Raw genomic sequence first — 10,974 nt, 5'->3', positions numbered from 1 at the left:
AAAGCCCTGCCCTTTTGAGGTCTGTTTCACAGGACAATGCTGCAAAAATGGGTCAGCCGGGAATCCAACATCACAAAAGTATTTATAGTTGTCCCCCATACTCAGTCATATGTCTGCATGAGAGATAAAATAAGTGTGGAAAATTCAACAATTCACTGATTGGCAAATTTCATTTCATAATTGGCAATCCGTATATTTTAATAAAGTTACCTGGTTTAAAATAAAAAAAATTCAATACGCAATTAGGTCGCGCTGAGTAAAAAGAGAATAACTCCATCTTTTAACTATACTGTAAATGGGATACTTAGAGCAACATTCGCACTGGAGGACCCAATATGTTACACGTCATGTTTACTTTTATTGAAACTGTGTAATACTTCATTTCTCCTGTGGTGGTGCTGCAGGAAAATTGCACACTTGCTGCCAGGCTCCACCCCAGATGGCAACCTTTTCTGATCCACAAATTCATATGTTCTTGTTTGACTATGGCCCTCTTAATATGTAAAAACAGCGGCCAAGTTCAAAATCTGCAGTCATTACCTTATAAATTCTGTGTTTTCACGCTACTGCAGGTTGTTGATATAAATGTCCCGTACCCCCACCGCATCCTCTCCAGAGATGGGGGGGCAGTTGTATATCGCTGTCTTGTTTATGTTACTTTTCTGAAGCAGATGCTCAAACTGATTGATTATCCTTCAGTTACAGACTACATTTTGAGTCTGAGATTGATTTGTTGCTGCAGAAAAGACTACAGGGATGTTGCTCTATTTTTATTTTATTTTTTCTTACAGCTGTTTAACCATTTGAGTGCATTCTCCAGAATTAACTTGGGGAAAAAAATCCCTAAAAAAAGACAAATAAATAAATGAAAACCATTACCAAGAAAAACATTTAAAAAAATTATTTGACATTTATTTGTTGCTGCCATGGGGGTTTCAAACATAGCTTTTTCAGAAAAAATGCTGCCATTTTTTACCTCTTTTTTCGGGCAAAAATCGCTGTGACTACAAAGTAGCTGTAAGTGAAAAGGGAAATATTAAATGCACTACAAACAGTGCATTTTTATTGTGGTCTTTTTCGTCACTTTCGGTGTTCTTTTTTGTGTCCATGGCATATTTTTTATTTATTTTTTCAAAACGCAGCATGCATTTGGTGTTGAATTTTTTTTCAGCCATTTTCCCATAGTCTTTTCTTTAGGGCTTGCAAAACACCTAAAAAATTAATTTCTTTCAAATTTATTTGAATACAAAAAATGGCACCTAAAAATACTTGTAAAAATGGCATGAAATTTGCGACAAAAGCAGCAAGAAGACTGTGTGAATTAAGCCCAAAAGATACTTTAAGGGCACATTCACTCATGGCGGAATTGCAGTGGAATTCTCCAGCGGCCGTTTTTTACATTTGTTTCAATACATTTTTAGGCAAGTTAGTTCAGACGTTGCGGAAAACTCCGCTGCAGACCATAGGCTTAGGTGCGGAATTTTCCCTCCGCAGCATGCACTGTCTGTTGCGGAGAAGAAGTGGAATTTCACTGCGGATTTCAGCCTTTGCAATGCAAAAGCTGAAATCTGTGGCAAGTCCGCTGTGTTTTCTGCAACGTCTGAATTACCTGTCAAATATGCAAATGTTGGTGCAGATTCGTTGCATAATTGGCCCAAATCTGCACCAACATTTGCAGCGGAAAAATTCCGCCACGTCTGAACGTGCCCTTAGGATGTTGTTTGCTTTTTTCTTCTTTGGGGCTGTTTAACTACTTGAAAAAAATTCTCCAGAATGCAATGTTAAAAATAAGAAATACAATACAATATATATATATATTCTAGTTATTTTTTTTTAGATTGATTTCTTGCTACAAAAATAAGACTTGGGGATGTTATTTTTTTTATTTTTATTTTTTATAGCTGTTTAACCATTTTTTCCGAATACCCTGGTAAAAAATAATTTTTAAAAATACAAATTGCTAACTATAAATTTACAAACTGCTGTTTTTGGTTCATAACATAGGATATTCAGCATAACGCAATCCCACGCTGAATACGACTGCACTAAAACATACTCTACAATGATTAAATAAACTATAATCCAACATGGGACACTAATTAAATGTTATTGTAGATTTATAAAATATTCATATCCTGGCGTCATTTTTTCTGCAGATTGCATCACATTATATACTGTATGTGCAGGGCTTATGTTTGCATGGTGGAATTATATCAAATCGAGGCGCAGCAGATTCTAAGGTCTCAGCGTTCTGAATGAAACAATTAACACATGAATTTCTTAAAATTTCAAAAAAAACCTGTATTTAATCTCTGGAAATAAAACATTTATAATAAAAAAAATTTAAATCATGATTTAAATATCATTTTGATTTTTTATTGTTTTTTACTTTTTTTTAACTGATCTCATTTTAGCTTTTCCAAAATATGTTTTGTAAGTCTTAATCTTACTGAGAGATGAGAGATGAGGAAGTTATAAAATAATATCTATCTTTTATCTTTCTTTCTTTCTTTCTTTCTTTCTTTCTTTCTTTCAGAATTAATAAATTGACCCTAATGAATGAGTCTTTTGTGTCCAGTTTTTGTCTAGATTAGAAGCAATATATCATCTCTTATCACTAGACCAGCCTAAAATGTGCTCACCAGCAGCGCTTTTCCCAAAACCCTTCGAGGACAATGACATATCAGTTGTGTAGAAAAATGTTGTTGTGAAATTTTAAATATATACCTGTCCAGGGACTACTGGCACAATGATAATGAAAATATTATTCACGCAAGTCTTCAAAAAGTTAAAGGAATAGTGTCATCACAAATAATTTTTTTATATGTTAAAGATGTTAGTGCTTTAATAAAAACGTTTATATTCATTTGTGTGTTTGTGTTTTACTGTTTCTTATTTTTACACTTTTTCTTCACCTATGGGGGCTGCCATTTTTTGTTCCATTTCTGTGTGTGTCGATTAACGACACACACAGACATGGAATACGGCAGCCACAGTCCCATAGGGACTGCGAACGGCTCCCGTCCCATTGACTGCCGTGTACGGCGTCTGTGTGGGAACTGCGCATGCGCCGCTCCCACACAGTCCTATTCGAAATTGGCGCCGTCCGGCGCCATTTTCCTGTGGACCGGAAGTTGCGGCCGGACAGTAATATTACTACTTCCGGTCGCGGCTTCCGGACTTGTGCACATGGAACAGCGGCAGCAAAGGGAGCGGACGGGCCGGAGGGAGCCGCGGCGGCAGGAGCAGGTAAGAGATTTCAATGTATGTTAGTGTTTGTGTGTGTTTACTACTGTATGTAAACCTACTACACTGTGGGTTACCTCAAAAAATGGCGACACACAGTGTAGGAGGTTAAACCTTTCAAACCCCTCGTTTATCCCGGCACTAGCCAGGATAAAGGAGGGGGGATGCTGAGAGCTCACTAGAGCGAGGGCTTTTAACCCAATGTTGCAATGCTGCAATTTTGGGAACTAGCTCCATCTAGTGACCAAAAATGGGTAGTATTATAAATTAGAAAAAATTTATAATATTTCCTGACTCGCGAAAAAAATAAAAAAAATTTGAACAATGTTTAATCACCCACACACTAAATGTTTAATTTTTTTAAAAAAAACATGTTTTTCGGGCAACACCATGCCTTTAAAGGGATCGTCTGGTTTAGAAAACCCATTTTAATCCTACTAAGAAATGCAGAGTAAAGGAGTTTTCCAGAACTGTAATATTGATGGCCTATCGTTAGGACAGGCCATTAATAGCTTATTGGTAGTGGTCATAATACCGACACCAACGCCAATCAGCTGCAAGAAGCGGAGGTCTCATCCCCTTCATTGTTAACTAGGCGCAGAGCCGTACATTTGGTAAGGGATGTGTCTAGTTCTACAGCTCAGTCCCATTTACTTGATTGGGACTGAGCTGCAGTGAAAAATCCCTTTAATTCAGGAAGCCCCCTTGCGTTCAGGAACCTGAGCTAAAGTTGAAAAAACAAAAAACAACCCTCTGGAGGACCCTGCATGTCCGTAGATTACACAAATGGCCCATTGACTTTAACGATAATTGTGTAATGCTTCATTTCTCCTGTGGGGGTGCTGCAGGTGAATTAAACACTGGCTATCAGATTCCCCAACAGATAATAATTTATCACTGAGCAGCAGGGTACCTTATGATCAGCTTATCGTCAAAGGACCAAGAGTTTGCAAAATAAAATTTAAAGAATATAATAATTTATATGAGTAAAATTGACATAACTATAAATATGTCATTGCAATTCTGGGGCTCGGTTTACACAGTGCAGGTTTTGATGCCTTTTGTTAGCCGAATCAAGGAGTTTATACAAAAAAGTGGACCCTTTCTTTATGCCTTATTAAGGGATATGGGCATCCTGGCTGGGAGATCCTCTTGGGACAACTATATTAGCCAGATCAAAGAGCCATTAAAGGGGTATTCCTATCCCATACATGTATGGCATATCCACAGCCATAATGACTCTATAGCTGCAGGTGACACCTCTGGGACCCTCACCTATTGATAGAACAGGGGTCCATTGACCCCTGTTTCACGGTCATCACAGTCTCTATACAATACAATAGATAGGTGGCTGTGTCTATTATCACACCGTATATCACACCGGATGCATCTATGTATTGAAGTTTATGGGTATTATATTTACTAAATTTGTCTTGAAGTGGACACTGTAGAAGAAATGCATGACCGGCCAATACTTGCCCTGATGATGTCAGGTGCTCTGAGGGTTTTTAGAAGTCGGACCTGGTTATCTTTATCCAAAAAAGGTATTGTCGCAGTGAGACTAATGTTGCAGGACTTTGCTCAATGAATAAATTCCTTTCTTGCTTCTATATATTTGCAGATTTTCACTTCAGCCTATGTGAAGGAGTGGGGGGGGGGGGCAGCAGTGGCGGACATGCAGGCAGCGTGCAGGGACAGGAGGAGAATATGTGATCCCCCTGTCCCTGTATGGCTGTAGATGACCCCTGGGGAAGGGAACTTTTGTAATCACCCCCTTATTAATAGTTACTCTCTGACTGTCACTTATCGGGGGATGTTTTGTTTTTCAGAAAAGATGTAAGATGATGGGCAGCAATTCATCTAATCACCCTTCTGTGCCTAATTAGGCCGCTTATTGTCTCCTCAGCACAGACATTTACCAATGTTCGGCTCACGGCTTCAAATAAGTTGCACCACTCACAAACATCAATAACCTTTTTCCATTCCTGTCCCTACCCAAACGTTAGAGTAGAGTAAAATCGCTCACCGCTTCTTTACCGATACCCATTAAACACTAGTTATAGCGTCAACGACTATCACTAACGAGGAATGTCTAATTCACTTCTGATGGATGGAAAAGATTTTCTTCAGACAGAAAAGACAGTTTCATCCACTGACTGTCGCCATAGACAATTGTTTCCAACTAGTTCCACTAAAAAATTCAGTATTTAACATACTAGATTAGGTTTAGGGTATTGCGCGTATTGATAAGGGCTAGGCTGTGTTCACACGTTGCAGTCAATTTGTGTTTTTTGGGCGATTTTTGCAATTTGTTTTTCAAAATCATGTAAAAAAAACGCGTTTTGACCGTAATGTGAGAACACAGCCCTGTTGCACGTAGGGAATTCCATCCGAAAAACCGCACCGAATTGTCGTGCACTTTATCACCCATAATGTCCACTGCGTAAATCCTGCAACAGTAAATATTGTTTGCATAAGTGGTCCGCTTAAAGGGGTTTTTCCATTACTGACCCTTTACACGGTCCATTGAAATAACGGCGTCCATGTGACCGCCGTTTTTTTAACAGCCATCACACGGACGTATTCAAAACCTTAAGGTGTATAACTTTTGTATTTTATCAGTTGTTACTTTTTTATTTCCTTTTTTTATTTCCTGCTATAAAATAGATTTTTGGTCTTATACATTCTGGGGATTTTATGAATAAATTTGCATGTAGACATCGGCCTATGGGATGTATGAGCTCTGCACATATTGTACTTTTTTAGGACGTGTAGTGCATCTAATTTTCTCCTTGGGTCAGACTTTAAGCCACAAATATACATTTTTGTGCATTTTTTATGAAAAATTGCACTTTGACACAAAATTGCATGACGGCGCCCATGTGTATAAAGTCCTGAGTGACACCTTTACAACGTGCCAGGTGTCTGCTTTCAGAAAATATTTAGGTATGGGGGTTTAGTATGATTTTGTTTGACAGTGTATGGACCTGTCACTGGTGAAGGAGCCAAGTGCCAGACTATCAGGTAAATTCCTACCAATCTTGCATGAAACTAGTTTAACAGGATTTCCAGACCATCAGGTGACAGACTAATGGCATTTTACTGTATATATACTGTGTAATAGCTTTATTCGTTTCAGCGATCGGTGGGGGTCTCAGTGCTCGGACCCCCACCAATCAAAACATCTGACATGTCACTATGAAATGTCATGTTATTTTTTGCAAAGTCTAAGCATTTTCTCTGTAATTGCCCTAAAAAAAATTCAGAATTTAGTGCCTCAGAGCCTAAAACATCTTCAATTTTTAAATACCCCCCTACAGATTCAATGTCCGTAACCGTAATAATTGTACTGCTTTTTTTTTTCCTTTCTATGAATTTTTTTTTTTTTTTATGGTTTCATAAATAAAATAACAAAATTTCACGAAAAAACGTCCCCATAAAAACTCAATGGTAGTAAATAGAGATAATAGACCTCATATAGGTTGGGACATTTTTGGAGGGGAACGTCGGGCAATAACCACCTGGAGCTGCATTCATCTTCAAGGTCAGGACTGAAATAAATGGCTTTTTTATATTTATGGTGTATGCTGACCATCCCAAACTTGGAACAATTGACTCACAAAGGCAAACACTGCTTTATAAACACTACAGCTTTTTAACGATGTTTGCCCTCTGGATATTTTTGCTAACTCGGTAAATATCCGCAAAGCTCGTAGACAATTCCATTTCTTAAGTGACAATAAATTTCTCCTAGGGTTGAGCTATCTGCGGGTCCATCAGCACAAGTGCCATCGAGTGGAATGGAGGAATATATAAGTTATAATACCAGAGGGAGGGATGTGAATGTCAGTCTGGGACTAAACCGGAGTAAGTGGCGAAGGATAGTACGTCAAAAAATGTATAGGAGGTTTAGAAATACAGATGTAGCAGAGCTAAGTTATTCAGCGAGATATTCTGATGTGTTATCGGTGGTTCCATTGTAGGTAAACCTAATGAGTTATCATAGTACGCAAAAACGTTACATGACAAATTCAGCTCTGCTACATCTGTTAGTATATCATGTTAGGGGTTTCATCTGATTGGATTACGGTTTCCATTTTTTTTCGGTTAGCAAGTATCACCCCAATCTGCTTATAAGAACACATGCTCATCTCAAACAATCCTCCATGTTGTTGACCCATATCCATAGGCCCCCTGGCAGGGGAGTAATTAGGGAGTGCCGTCCCCGTGCCCATCCAGATCATACCCTCTGATTAGACCCCACCCAGGATCAGACATTTAAAAAAAAAAAAAAGCTCTCACTCACCTCTCCTGTCTGTTCTTGTCCGCAGGGGGCCCGCCCCGGATCTCCTCGGGCTGGCATATCAGGCCCCTGGCACATTGTCTGTGCCACGGTGCATACAAGGTCCTGATGCTGGGCAGCATCAGGACGCTGTATACGACACAGAAGATTTATACACCACATCACAGAACGATTGATATTGCAGCCTGAGGGGAACCGGGACGGGCCCCCTTCCCCTATAGGACCAGTCAAAGTCGCACGCCCCTTCATCCGCGATCATTACACCACTGCCCCATGCCCCCCTATATAGCCAGTGAAGTGCTTATTGTTGACTCCCTAGAAAAACCTTCACTCATTTTTTTGGTGGACTGCAAACCCTAAGTACGCCAATATTTTGTGCAGTTCATTACTAATAACAAGCATTGCCATCTCTTTCTAAAAACAGGGTGGCCCCCTTGTCAACATGGCCCCCGTGTTTAGCCGCACAAGTTGCACAGAAGATATGTTCGTCCCTAGATACGACAATCTCAAATAGGTCAAAAAGGCCATTTCCTTAAAAAAGGGATTTCCCATAATACTCCCGTCTGCAGCAAGATCTCATGATCTCATCTGCATTGATCGACTGATCATGTGTGATCATGCGTGACCTGTTAATTCTGATCGTCCTCCTGATTGGAGACTTTTAAAAAAACAAATAAATAAATTTTAAAACACATTTTATAATAATAACCTGACATAATAAGAACATTTAGGGGTTTTGTAATATTGGTGACCAATTCTTAGGATAGGCTATCATTATCCGATCGTGGGGGGGGGGGTCCCAGTCCGATTATACCCCGCCAATCAACTGCATGAAGGAGTCACAACGCTTGGTGGTCTAGTAAAATAATTGCAGCCTATAAATTGTAAGCTGTAACAAAACTGTTTTAGTTAGTAAAAAAGGGGCGGAGCTGTGACTACGTAAAGGGGCGGACCACTGGGAAAATAACACCTTAAAAAGTATATATTTAATAAAAATAATGCAGGATATAACATCACTTATTGTATTTGCCTGCAGAAATCTGCAATTGTCCTGAACATGAGGGCAGCAGTGTGATAATACAGACGTGTACAGGGTTTGATGGATATTCATTCAGCCATAGATTTCCACATGTAATGTGATTGAGAGTGAACTGGGATTGCTACGGCTCTTTCATTTCATGCATAGGTAATCTTCCCTGCTCGCTAACCTTCATGGTTGTTATCTTCTGACATGTCTGAATTACAGGTCAGATTTTTTTTAAAAGTGGAAAACCCCTTGAAGGTCGAATTCAGACGACCGTAGTATACATTCGTGTGACGGCCGTTAAAACAATGGCTGCCACACGGCCGCATGTATTTCAATGGAGCCGTTTACACGGCCGTTGTTTCAACGTGTGAAGGGTCCGTTGAGGAATAGAACATGTCCTATTTAATTCTGTATTCACGGATCCCTCGATTGACTCAAAACTATGGGGATCAGTGAAAACGGGACCCGCACGGGGGCAACTCGGACGTGAAAAACTGAAGTTTTTTACGTCCAAGTTTCCTCATGTTCGTCTGAATTCGGCCTTAGTGTGTTATTTAAAACTTTTCTCGAATGTCAGGGAGTCTCCCTCCCAAATAGGGTTGTCACCTTTTCCTTCCGAAAATACCAGCTAGGATTACTGTGTATTTATATATGTGCAGTTTTCAGTAAAAAATGCCAGAAAACTGTGAAGTTTAAATGTGAAAGCGTGACTTTATACTGAGTGGGGTCTAGTGATATATTCCCATAGGGGTATATATTAATGGTTCTACACCAGTTTTATGGTGTGGAAAAGGTCCACAAACGACATAAAAGTCGCAATTTGCACAAACTTTTTTAACTTTGTGCCGCATGTACTATTTGCGGCATTTTTCAAAAAAGAGGGTGGGGCTGAGCGGAAGTGGCGGGACATCCGTATCCCAGAAAATGTAATATAATTTACACCAGAAACTGTAATGACGGGATAGGGAGACGGACAGGTGAGCCCTAATCTACCCGCCACTCAGTCCCTGCCTACTTGCACGGCCCGTCCTAGGTGACGGCGTACAACTGGGCGACGGTCACTACGCTCAATATTTGCATGACAGACAAACAGACCGGGGTACACAGAAACAAGGAAAGTGGGGCAGTGCCCACGGCAGCACCGTGAGTAACAAGAGTAGTGAACGAGCCCAGTCAAACCAGTAGAGTACGTGGTAGCAAAAGCAGATCAGGAGGATAGTCAGTCAAGCCAGGGTCAATATGAAGCAGAGGTCAATGGTAATAGCAGGAACAGCAGTGCCAGGAAACGGAAGAATCACAGGCAAAGGACACGCAGGAAATGAAGGTTTAAGTAGACCAAGGGCGGGAGCTAGAACCGTCTGGCCAGGCTGCGATAGGTTCTCCCACTCCTCAGCCTGCCAGCCTGAGTGGTAGCAGAACGAGTCACTCGAGTAGACCTAGGAACAGATGTAGGCTGATTAACCACTGGCGTCGACACAGAAGCTGTGTCAGGCAAATCCTTTACAGAAACTTAGGTGGAGTATTATACTCCAGAATGTTTCTTATTGAGACTGGCGTAGGAAACTCCCCCCCCAATGACTAAAACTGAGTCAGTCTTCTCCTCCTCTACCTCCAGCCTCCGCTCTGACTCTGGAGGCTGTACACTTGTCCGGCTACTGAATGTGGGGCCTCTGGCCCTCTGCTGCGTTGCCCACCTCAATTTCCCACCGGCAGCAATCTCACACTTGACCTACTTCTGACACTGCTGATGTTCCTGGGGCTAAACAGGACTGGCAAAAATAGGAGCATCCTATAAAATTAGGGAAATAGTCTGACTGCGCTCACGCTTATTATGCAAAAATACCTGCACTTACTATCGGCAGTAAATCATTTTTACCTGTAAACACCGGCTGGACCCAGAGGCAGCAGTACTCCGTGTAGAGTTGTCAAGAAGGGGGCACTGCAGACAATGTCCTCCCGCCTCGGCCCGCGTTAGGATGTTGTCTGTGGTGGAGCCTGGAAGTGAAGAGGATTGCAGGTAGAAGAAGAGGGGAATATCTGCAAAAGTCGTCAGGTATGCCTTAGAGCAGTGCATCTCATAACTGTGAGGCGTCCCCAGTTTTTTGTGAGGTGACGCTTGATGGGGGATATCGTCTCTGGTTTAGCAAACAATCTCTATTTTTTTTAAAGAGGCCTCATCATGTACTGGCTCGTGAGACCCCATTAGAAATACATTGATATCCAATAAATAATAGGGATACATCTGAAAAATAAACTCGATGATGTCATCACTACTCTGTAATAGAGAAGGAAACCTCCAGGAACGTGACATTTATTATAACAGACTGTGACCTCTGTATACAGTGAAGGTCGGCATCTTGCGGGTTCACAAATTTGCAGAAATAATTCTAGTAGCGTT

The 10,974-nt window shown here is 40.7% G+C and overlaps 1 long non-coding RNA gene across 1 annotated transcript; it reads right to left on the bottom strand.

Annotated features, from left to right (window-relative positions):
- Positions 1 to 302: 302 nt before the first annotated feature.
- Positions 303 to 10,566, bottom strand: LOC142652322 (uncharacterized). Its single transcript, XR_012847809.1, has 3 exons — positions 10,453 to 10,566; positions 977 to 1,211; positions 303 to 843 (listed from the first exon to the last, which is right to left on the bottom strand). It is a non-coding gene; the product is annotated as an uncharacterized LOC142652322 (long non-coding RNA).
- Positions 10,567 to 10,974: the final 408 nt, after the last annotated feature.

The sequence above is a fragment of the Rhinoderma darwinii genome, chromosome 5 (assembly GCF_050947455.1).
Source record: "Rhinoderma darwinii isolate aRhiDar2 chromosome 5, aRhiDar2.hap1, whole genome shotgun sequence".
Taxonomy (NCBI): Eukaryota; Metazoa; Chordata; class Amphibia; order Anura; family Rhinodermatidae; genus Rhinoderma; species Rhinoderma darwinii.
This window is presented reverse-complemented; position numbering and strand designations above follow the sequence as displayed.